Source organism: Acinonyx jubatus, chromosome X (genome assembly GCF_027475565.1).
Source record: "Acinonyx jubatus isolate Ajub_Pintada_27869175 chromosome X, VMU_Ajub_asm_v1.0, whole genome shotgun sequence".
NCBI lineage: Eukaryota > Metazoa > Chordata > Mammalia > Carnivora > Felidae > Acinonyx > Acinonyx jubatus.
The window spans coordinates 28,532,143-28,543,945 of NC_069389.1; positions in this window are offsets into that span (position 1 = coordinate 28,532,143).

An 11,803-nucleotide genomic window follows, 5' to 3' on the forward strand; every position below is an offset into this window, starting at 1 on the left:
TTTTTTTTTTTGAAAAAACCAACTCTTGGTTTCATTGATCTGTTCTGCAGTTTTTTTAGATTCTATATTGTTTATTTCTGCTCTGATCTTTATTATTTCTCTTCTTCTGCTGGGTTTAGGCTGCCTTGGCTGTTCTGCTTCTATTTCCTTTAGGTGTGCTGTTAGATTTTGTATTTGGGATTTTTCTTGTTTCTTGAAATGGGCCTGGATTGCAATGTATTTTCCTCTCAGGACTGCCTTTGCTACGTCCCAAAGCATTTGGATCGTTGTATTTTCATTTTCGTTTGTTTCCATATATTTTTTAATTTCTTCTCTAATTGCCTGGTTGACCCACTCATTCTTTAGAAGGGTGTTCTTTAACCTCCATGCTTTTGGAGGTTTTCCAGACTTTTTCCTATGGTTGATTTCAAGCTTCATAGCATGGTGGTCTGAAAGTATGCATGGTATAATTTCAATTCTTGTATACTTATGAAGGGCTGTTTTGTGACCCAGTATATGATCTATCTTGGAGAATGTTCCATGTGCACTCGAGAAGAAAGTATATTCTGTTGCTTTGGGATGCAGAGTTCTAAATACATCTGTCAAGTCCATCTGATCCAATGTCTCATTCAGGGCCCTTGTTTCTTTACTGACCGTGTGTCTAGATGATCTATCCATTTCTGTAAGTGGAGTGTTAAGGTCCCCTGCAATTACCACATTCTTATCAATAAGGTTGCTTATGTTTATGAGTAATTGTTTTATATATTTGGGGGTTCCGGTGTTTGGCGCATAGACATTTATAATTGTTAGCTCTTCCTGATGGATAGACCCTGTAATCATTATATAATGCCCTTCTTCATCTCGTTACAGCCTTTAACTTAAAGTCTAGTTTGTCTGATATAAGTATGGCTACTCCAGCTTTCTTTTGGCTTCCAGTAGCATGATAAATAGTTCTCCATCCCCTCACTCGCAATCTAAAGGTGTCCTCAGATGAGTCCTAAATGAGTCTCTTGTAGACAGCAAATAGATGGGTCTTGTTTTTTTTATCCATTCTGATACCCTATGTCTTTTGGTTGGCACATTTAATCCATTTACATTGTTATTATAGAAAGATACGGGTTTAGAGTCATTGTGATGTCTGTATGTTTTATGCTTGTAGTGATGTCTCTGGTACTTTGTCTCACAGGATCCCCCTTAGGATCTCTTGTAGGGCTGGTTTAGTGGTGACAGATTCCTTCAGTTTTTGTTTGTTTGGGAAAACCTTTATCTCTCCTTCTATTCTAAATGACAGACGTGCTGGATAAAGGATTCTTGGCTGCATATTTTTTCTGTTTAGCACACTGAAGATATCGTGCCAATTCTTTCTGGCCGGCCAAGTTTCAAAAGAGAGATCACTCACGAGTCTTATAGGTCTCCTTTTATATGTGAGGGCACGTTTATCCCTTGCTGCTTTCAGAATTTTCTCTTTATCCTTGTATTTTGCCAGTTTCACTATGATATGTCGTGTAGAAGATCGATTCAAGTTACGTCTGAAGGGAGTTCTCTGTGCCTCTTGGATTTCAATGCCTTTTTCCTTCCCCAGTGCAGGGAAGTTCTCAGCTATTATTTCTTCAAGTACCCCTTCAGCACCTTTCCCTCTCTCTTCCTCCTCTGGGATACCAATTATGCCTATATTATTTCTTTTTAGTGTATCACTTAGTTCTCTAATTTTCCCCTCTGACTCCTGGATTTTTTTCTCTTTTTCTCAGCTTCCTTTTTCCATAACTTTATCTTCTAGTTCACCTATTCTCTCCTCTGCCTCTTCAATCTGAGCTGTCGTCATTTCCATTTTGTTTTGCATTTCGTTTAAAGCGTTTTTCAGCTCCTCCTGACTGTTCCTTAGTCCCTTGATCTCTGTAGCAAGAGATTCTCTGCTGTCCTCTATACTGTTTTCAAGCCCAGCGATTAATTTTATGACTATTATTCTACATTCACTTTCTGTTATATTATTTAAATCCTTTTTGATCAGTTCATTAGCTGTTATTTCCTGGAGATTCTTTTGAGGGGAATTCTTCCGTTTTGTCATTTTGGATAGTCCCTGGAGTGGTGAGGACCTGTAGGGCACTTCCCCTGTGCTGTGGTGTATAACTGGAGTTGGTGGGTGGGCCCACAGTCCGACCTGATGTCTGCCCCCAGCCCACCGCTGGGGCCACAGTCAGACTGGTGTGTGCCTTCTCTTCCCCTCTCCTAGGGGCGGGATTCACTGTGGGGTGGGGTGGCCCGTCTGGGCTACTTGCACACTGCCAGGCTTGTGGTGCTGGGGATCTGGCGTATTAGCTGGGGTGGGTAGGCAAGGTGCACGGGGGCAGGAGGGGCAGGCTTAGCTCACTTCTCCTTAGGTGATCCACTTCAGAAGGGGCCCTGTGGCAGCGGGAGGGAGTCAGATCCGCTGCCGGAGGTTTGGCTCCGCAGAAGCACAGCGTTGGGTGTTTGCTCAGAGTGAGCAAGTTCCCTGGCAGGAACTGGTTCCCTTTGGGATTTTGGCTGGGGGATGGGCAGGGGAGATGGCGCTGGCGAGCGCCTTTGTTCCCCACCAAACTGAGCTCTGTCGTCCTGGGGCTCAGCAACTCTCCCTCCCTTTGTCCTCCAGCCTTCCCGCTTTTAGAGCAGAGCTGTTAACTTATGACCTCCCAGATGCTAAGTCGCACTTTCTGTCCGAACACACTCCGTCCGGCCCCTCTGCTTTTGCAAACCAGACTCGGGGGCTCTGCTTGGCCGGCGGGCCGCCCCTCCACCCCGGCTCCCTCCCGCCAGTCCATGGAGCACGCACCGCCTCGCCGCCCTTCCTACCCTCTTCCGTGGGCCTCTCGTCTGCGCTTGGCTCCCGAGACTCCTTTCTGCTAGTTTCTGGTGGTTTTCTGGGTTAGTTAGGCAGGTGTAGGTGGAATCTAAGTGATCAGCAGGACGTGCGGTGAGCCCAGTGTCCTCCTACGCCCCGTATTTTTCTTAATATAAGTTAGGGACAATCATTTTAATCCTGAAAGGCCTAAAGGAATATACTGTTACCTTGAGTTTAAGTAGATTTACTTCAAAGAGTTTGAAGTTCAGACTCATTTGCCTATTTGGCTTTAAGTTTGTACAAAGGGTTTTAAACTACTGCTAATTAGTAAATCATATCAAATTTGTTTAAAAATCCATGCCATCATCTATGGATATAATCTGAAAATATTAAAAGTTACAAGGTTATCCTATTTTATTTTTAATGATCCACTTTAATCTTCTGGTGCAGATAACTAAATCCCTCAAGAAAGTATCTTTTTTATTGATTACGAATCAATTATAAAATCACTGCACTAAATTTTCTTTGTTTTTATCTACAGACTTCTGGTTCTTTTTTTTTTTAACTTAAATTTCTTTACTCCTTTATTTCACTCATCCCCCTTAGCCACCTCTCCACCTCTATAGGCTTCTTTCCAAGAGGAGACTAAATCTTTCTGAACATATCCTGTATCAATGGGGACTAATGCTGATATCCACTGAAAAGACCTCAGATTTTTGTATTAAAATGATATAGGTTAATATAAAAATGCAGATATATCAATATTCATGTATACAAAAGCCTTCTTACCTGTGTATATATCAAAATACTTCAAAATGCTTCCTTAGTTATGTTTTCCTTATAATCAAATTAACACAAAACAAGTATTCCAACATGTCATAGACCTTTATTATAGCTCCAAATTTCAGGAAAAAAGTATTTTTTTTTTAAATGAAACAGGTCTGGGACCTTTCTATGGCAACTCATGGACACAACTGTAGCTTGTGTCCGTTAATAAGTACTCTACCACAAAATTAAAATTCTCAAAGTCACATGGAAATGTATTAAGTTTGAGTATTAGAAAATTGCCAGTATTACAGCCTTTTTGACTCAAGATGGCAATATGGCATAACCGTATGAAATTTTTAAACATGCAGACCTACTATTTCATGAGGTGATAACATCCACAATATATAAAGAACTACAACTCAACAACAAAAAACAATCTGATTAAAACATGGGCAGAGAATCTCAACAGACATTGTTTAAAGATGACATACAAATGACCAAGAGGTACATGACAAGATGCTCAACATCACTAATCATCAAGGAAATCAAATCAAAACCACAATGAGATATGGTATCATAACTCTTAACATTGCTATTATCAAAAGGACAAGAAGAAACAAGGGTTGGCAAGTTTGTGAAGAAAAGGGAACCCTCATATATTATCGGGAATGTAAATTGATACAGCCATTATGGCAAATAGTATGGAGGTTCCTCAAAAAAATAAAAACCTAACTACCATGTGATCCAGCAATCCTACTTGTAGGCATTTATCCAAAGAAAATGAAAACACTAACTGAAAAAGCTATCTTTACCACCATGTTCACTGCAGCATCATTTGCAGTAACAAAGATGTGGAAACAACTCAAGTGACCACTGATAAAGACAATGTGTTATGTGTGTGTACATATATACTACAGAATATTATTCAGACATAAAAACAACAATGCTATCTTGCCATTTGTGGTAACATGGATAGACCATGAGGGCCCTGTGCTAAGTGATTTAAGTCCAACAGAGAAAAATACTGTATGATTGATTCCACATATACATGCAATCTAAAAATAGCAACCAGGGAACCTGGGTGGCTCAGTCGATTAAGCATCCAACTCTTGATTTCAGCTCAGGTTGTGATCTCACAGTTTCTGAGATCAGGCCCTATGTCAGGCTGTTCACTGAGAGCATGGAGCCAGGTTGGGCTTCTTGCTCTTGCTCCCTCTCTCTCTCTGCCCCTAACCCACTTGCTCATACACTCTTTAAGTAAATTTCAAAATACTTTTTTAAAAAAATAAAAAATAAAAATAAGAACAACGAAAGTCATAGAGTACAGACTGCTTGTTGCCCGAAGTTGGGGGGGGGGGGGAGGTATAAAATGGACAAAGGGGATCAAAAAGTGTAATATTGCAGTTATAAGTCACAGAAATGTAATGCACAACATGGTGACTACAAGTAATAATACTATATTGTCTATTTGCAATTTCCTAAGAGATTAAGTCTTAAAAGTTCTAATCACAAGAGAAAATTTAACTATGTGTGGTGGTCGATGTTAACGAGATTATTGTGATCACTTTGCAATATATACATGTATTCAATCATTATGCTATATACCTAAAACTAATATAAGGTCCTATCAATTTTACCTCAAATTAAAAAAAATATACAGGCATAAAGCATCATTAAGTTCTAGTCCATTTCCCTAATTTCTTATACTAGTGTATTATCTAGGGCCGAACTTCATATTTTCACAAGTACAGTAAGCATTCAGAGCAGGTCTCTGAAGACCAAGGTAAGTAAGAGGGAATTGTCATTGTTTAGTGATGAATCCCACAGTGAAGAATATCACCAATTCTGTTCAAATTGTTTTAACTAGGTCCTTTGCTTCTTTATGTATCTATTCACTCACTTTAAAAAAGTAAGTAGATCCTACTCCAAACAAGCTTTGTCCCTGACTACTTCATCTCCAGGGCTCAAAATACCAAGGCCTTTGCTGACAGTGGTTTTATGGTACCTTCTGTGTATCCTGCAGCAAATTCTAGCTTTCTTGCCTCAACTAGAGCATATTCACCATGACTATGTCATGATTTATCTCTAGTTTAGAAAAAGATCATTCTACACCTCTTCTCTGGTCACACCACTTCTCTGAAAACGAGTTTTAATATTTCACTTCAACACTGCAAAAACTCATATAGGAGGACTAATACATTTAAATTCACAGTTAAGTAGGGTGAATTTTTTTAGGAAATAATCATTCATCTCTCACCTTCTACGGGTGAAGTCTATTTCCTTGTGTCTTTGATGTCAGGCTTGGCCATGTGATAGGTTTCCAATAATATAAACACCAAGTTTAAATGTCCTGTATGGTTTGGTTATGGTCCTTATAATTTTCTCTTCTGCTTTGGTAAAAGCATTGCCCAAATACCTCCTATTCACAGAAAGAGAAGTCCTATGGAACAGAAATGAATACACTCAGCCTGAGAAAGCTGTTATTAACGGTGGGGAATAAGTTTAGGAATTCCCTGAGCTTACACAGATGAGGTTAACAAGGCATAAAGAATTAGAAGGCCATAGGTCAAACACACCCAAGTTAGGTAAATGAAGGGGGGGGGGGGGAGTCGGGGTGGGGGGCCCTGCAAAGGCCCTGCAATACAGGTATAGCAGAGCAAAGGCCCTAGTAAACAACAAAGGAATAGGAAGAATGGGTAATCTCAATAGGAAGACATCCCAAATGAGATAAACAGGATTAGGTATTCAGGGCAGAAAGGCCGTCCAACACAGTACAATAGCAGAAAGCTGCTTTCAAAGGAAGGAAGGACCAAATTAGATAAACAGGTAAATAGGGCTATAGACTATAGCAGGGCTAAGTTGCCCAGAGAGGGCTAATTAGCCAAACAAAGGTGCCTTGCTGACCCTGAGGTAGCACGCTCTTTCTTGTTCCCTAGACCAGTTTAGGCAAACAAACTTCTGCCCACCACCAGGATTTTGTTTGGTATTAACCCAAACCCCTAGCATCACCTATCTTCAAATCCCCCTTTCCCTCAGTCCCATGAGTTAATGTTCACGATTTCATCGTCTCTTTGTGCATGCCCATCACCATGTATCTAAGCCTTCTCATCCTAATAAAAACAGAGCAAGGACCCTTACTCAGGGCTCTGGTCTCCACACAGACATCAGCCTCTCTCACATTTTTAATCTTGCGTCCAGCTTTCTTGCTAGACAAAAGAGAACTCCAGACCCAATTAATGACAGAGATTACTGGTTACTGTCATGCAGCATTATTGCAGCAAGAGCCGATTAACACGTGAAGAAAACTCAAGACCACAGAAGATCATTTAAGATTATATAGATGGAACAGAGAACAAGCTGGAATATATACCCAGAGAAATTTTGTATCTACAGCCCTGTCCTTAATCTCTATTCTGTATCATCGTATATTCATGGAAATATCCTTAGCATAGAGCGGACTCTCAATAACTATTATAACAACAAGAACAGGAAAGAGTTTAATTACCATCACCTACAAAAGAAATACCCTTTGTTTTCCAATACCATCAACTCTCAATGTTCTATGAAAAAACTACTTAATTTTTAAAAATTATTTGTATAGGTTTATTTTTGTGTATACACAAGATACTTTCTCTAGCATTTGTCTCACTCGACATTATACTAAAAAGAACTTGCTTTCTGCAAACACAGCCAAGTGTTAGGTGGACTATGGCAATGCTATGGTAGGAAGAATTCAAGTCAACTTATGGATGATGTACTTGCTGTAATCCACACATTCACGATGGTGTTGATTTTGCCAAGGGGATTTCTTCAGTTCCTCACATACTACTTCAGTCTCCACCTGCAGATGTATATTGCTTTATTTGTTTCTGGTCTCTTCATGAATTACTTGTAAGTAGGAAAAAATTTTTCAGTTACATCTTTTCCTCCCAGTAACTATCATTTTTTTCCTGGATCTTAGGGTAGATAGGTGTATTTTTAAGATGTAAGATAATTAAAAATTTAGAAAGCTTTTTAGCACAGTGCATTAATTCACTGTTATGTTTTAATGTTTTGTTGAAATTTTAATTTTGAAAAAACTCAACTATCACAGATGGAAAATGCAGATTATTAGCACAATTATTTAACTATCAACAAACTCAGCTGGTAATACTTAACAATTAAAAGATCATGGAAACCACAGGAAAACAGACCATTTTCTCAGCTCTGTGAGAAGCTCCTCAATTTTGTGGAAATAAAGTGTCTGAAGGTGCCTCCAGTACAAGGAGAGGGTATACACACACGTGTTGAGTAAACGTCAAGAGCTGTGTTTTCATACAAGTAATCACTGTAATGTAGAGGATTCTATTTTGGGGTTCCGTGTATTAGCCTTAAATTCCACAGTTATGTCACTTAGTCCTTGAGAAAAATTTATGTTTACAGAGTCAAGAATACCTCACTTACCTATCCCAATTGCAGATGCACCTATAGGGCCATCACAGACCACCTCTTTCACACAGTACTCTGTATGTTCTCCCTCTTAGAACAAGCCCCATTAGAGTGGGAACTTCTACTCTGGTTCAATAATGTATACACTGTGCCCATAAAAGTCAAAGTATCCTAACACCATACAAGTACAGAATATGGAATCATCAAAATGTAGTACTGGAGAGAAGGAAACTGAGGCACAGACAGATAAAGATATTAGTTTGCAAACAGAATTAGGGTTACATTCAGGATGGAAATTTAGTTATCTTCAGTATCAATTCTAGTCTTCCTTACACAACACCAAAAAGATGTAGAATGGGAATACTAGCAGATGCAACATGGTTTAAAAATTATGTCAAAGGCTTTACTGGGCCACACAAACAAAAATAATTTTCATAATGATGAGTATGACACAATAGCGATGGTTTTGAATCGAGTAAGCAAGGTAAATACTTCAGATACATGTGATGCCATAAAGTTTTTAACTTGAAGTACATTTCAGTGGAAATTTATAACGTGATAAAGTGCTACATTTGGATAATGTCAACAGTCAAAGTAACATACAAATGTGCAAGTTTAACAAAAAAGCTTTAGAAATGTTAAGTATCCTGTATCAACACAGGATAAATAATCAGCAACATTATGAATAGCTACTAATAGGGAATTTTAAGGCAGAGAACTATGAAAATACCACTAAAAAAAGAAAAATATTTTTCTATGTTCTAACAACTTGGAAAAATTACTGAATTACTTTCTTCATTAAAGTTTACTGAGGAAATGAGCTAGGTGCTAGCCCTCCTTATTCCAAGCAATATAATCTTGTAAAAATGATGAATGAATAAATGGATGACTAGAGACAAGACTGATGAGGTCAGAGCTATTTCCAGAGTGGTATATGAAAAGTGGAAGGGGCCTCTAACCCCGACGTGGAGTAATGGGTATTAGCCAAGTTTTCTTCAAGGGTACAAAAGCTGAACGAAGCCTGAAAGTGTAAGTAATCATTCTCTGAGAGTAAAAAATGTGAAGGGCAACTGAAAAAGTTAGAGAGAATAGGTGTTCATGGATACTGATGTGGACATGAAAGAAGATGGTTATATTCAGGAGACTTCAAACAGCATGGTAGGAAGAACATGTGATTTGAGTTGGATAATGCTGAAACCTGAGACTGAAGCAGGATGCTGGAGTCAGCCCAGATCATAAGGTATGCTAACGAGTGTGGACATTACCTACCCAACAATGGGAAGCTAAAAAAAACAACATCAACAAACAGCTTTAAGTCAACTTCCAGAAAAGATAACAGAGTAGGAAGGACAGACCCTAAGCTCACCGCATCCCACATAGTCAAAATAAGGATACAGAGGAACATGTCCCAAATCAAAGAACAGGATAAAATCATAGGAAGAGAGCTCAATGAAACAGAGAGAAGTCATATGTGTGATAGAGAATTTAAAAATAATGGCTGTAAAGATACTCACGGGACTAGAGAGAAAGGTGGAACACTTAAATGAGACCATTAAAGAGACAGAAAACAAACAACCAGAGATGTAGAACTCAAAAACTCAAAAAGACAGTAGATGGAAGAAACAGCAAAGGATGCAGAACAGGATCAGTGACCTGGAGGACTAATGGCAAGCAATCAAGCTTAACAGGAGATAGAAAAAAAAAATAGTAATAAATGAAAATAGACACAGGGAACTCAGCAAGACTATCAAGCTTAAAAATGTTCACATTATAAGCATCCTAGAAACAGAAGAGAGAAAAAAGGGGTCAGAAACTTTATTTAAAGTACTCATTGCTGAAATTTTCCCAAATATGTAAAAGAAAACAGAAATCCAGATCTAGGAGGCACAGCGATCCCCACAAAAAATCCAAGTAGGTCCATACCAATGCACACAGTAATTAAAATAGCAAAAAGTAGTGATTAAGAGAGAACTTTAAAAGCAGGAAGAGAAAAAGCAAACAGTTGCATACAAGGGAAAACCCATAAATCTATCAACTCAATTTTTTGGCAGACACTGTAGTCCAGAAGGTAGTGGCACCATATATTCTAAGTGCTGGGGGCAAAAAAACAAAAAAAACAAAAAAACAAAAAAAAAAACCCATGCAGCCGAAAACTCTATCCAGCAAGGCTATCATTAAGGATAAAACGAGAGGGGCACCTGGATATCTCAGTTGGTGAATGTCTGACTCTGGGTTTCAGGTTAGGTCATGGGATTGGGCACAGCATGGGGCTTTGCACTAACAGCATGAAGCACGATTGGGGTTCTCTTTCCCTCTTTGTTTCTACCTGGGTCTCAAACAAGTAAGCTTAAAAGAAAGGAGAGGGGTGCCTGGGTGACTCAGTTGTTTAAGCGGCTGACTTCCTGACTTCGGCTCAGGTCATGATCTCAGAATTTCTGAGTTCAAGGCCCAAGTCAGGCTCTGTCCTGACAGCTCAGAGCCTGGATCCTGCTTTAGATTCTCTGTCTCCCTCTCTCTCTGCTCTTTCCCCACTCACAATGTCTGTCTCTCTCTCTCTCTCTCTCTCAAAAAGAAGCATTAAAGTTTTTTTTTCCAAAAAAAGGGAGAAATAAAGACCTACCAAATGTTAAAGGAATGTGAGACCACTAAATCAGCCCTACAAGAAATGTTAAAGGGGAGTCTGAATGCAAAGACTGTAAGTAGAAAAAAACTAGGAAACATGAAAGCAGTAAAATTAAGTCTGTCTATAAAAATCAATCGAGGGACTCACAAAATTGAAGGATGTAATTATGAAAACATATGCCTCAATCGTGTGTTTGCAGGGGGGTAAAGAGTAAGTTCTAATTTAAGCAACTATCAACTTAATGTAGACTGCTTTGTGCCGAAGATGTTCTATACAAACCAAATAGTAACCAGAAATCAAAAACCAGTAAAATACACAAAAAATAAAGAGAAAGGAATACAAGTCTATCACTAAAGATTGCAAACCAATGGTAAGAGAAAAAAGAAAGTAATGGAGAACAAGCATAAAATAAGTAGTACAATGGTAGTAAGTGCATACCTCTCAGTATTTACTTTGAAAGTAAAAAGACTAAATGCTCCAATCAAAAAACATAGGGTGATGAAATGGATAAAAAAGAGTCCTCTATAGGCTGCCTACAAGAGACTCATTTCAGACTAAAGACACATGCAGATTTAAAGTGAAGCGATGGAGAAGCACTCATCCTGCAAATGGGAAGCCGAGGTAGCAATACTCCTATCAGACAAAATGGACTTCAAAGAGAGCACCAAGAGACAAAGAAGGACACCATTTAAACATAAAGGGAACAATCACACAACAAGAACAACTGCCACTATTTTATGCACCCAACACAGAAGCACCCAAATACATAAAGCAGCCAAAAACAGACACAAAGGAACTCAGCAACAGTAATACTGTAATTGTAGGGGACATTAACACCCTGAAAGATCATCCAAACAGAAAATCAAGAAGGAAATTGTGGCTTTTAAGGACACACTGGACCACGTGGATACAACATACAATCAGAATCTTTCATCCTCAAACAGAATATACACTCTTCTCAAGAGCACATGGAATATTCTCCAGAGTAAGTCACGTATAAGGCCACAAAACAAGTCTCAACATATTCAATAAGAATATTATTGAATCAGAGATATTAGAGAATCAGAGATATTACAGAATCAGAGATAAAAGAAGAGAAATAACCAACAGCACAGAAATATAAAGGATTATAAAAAAAAAACATTTTGAAAAAATTGTACGGCAACAATTAAGAAACCCTAGAAAAA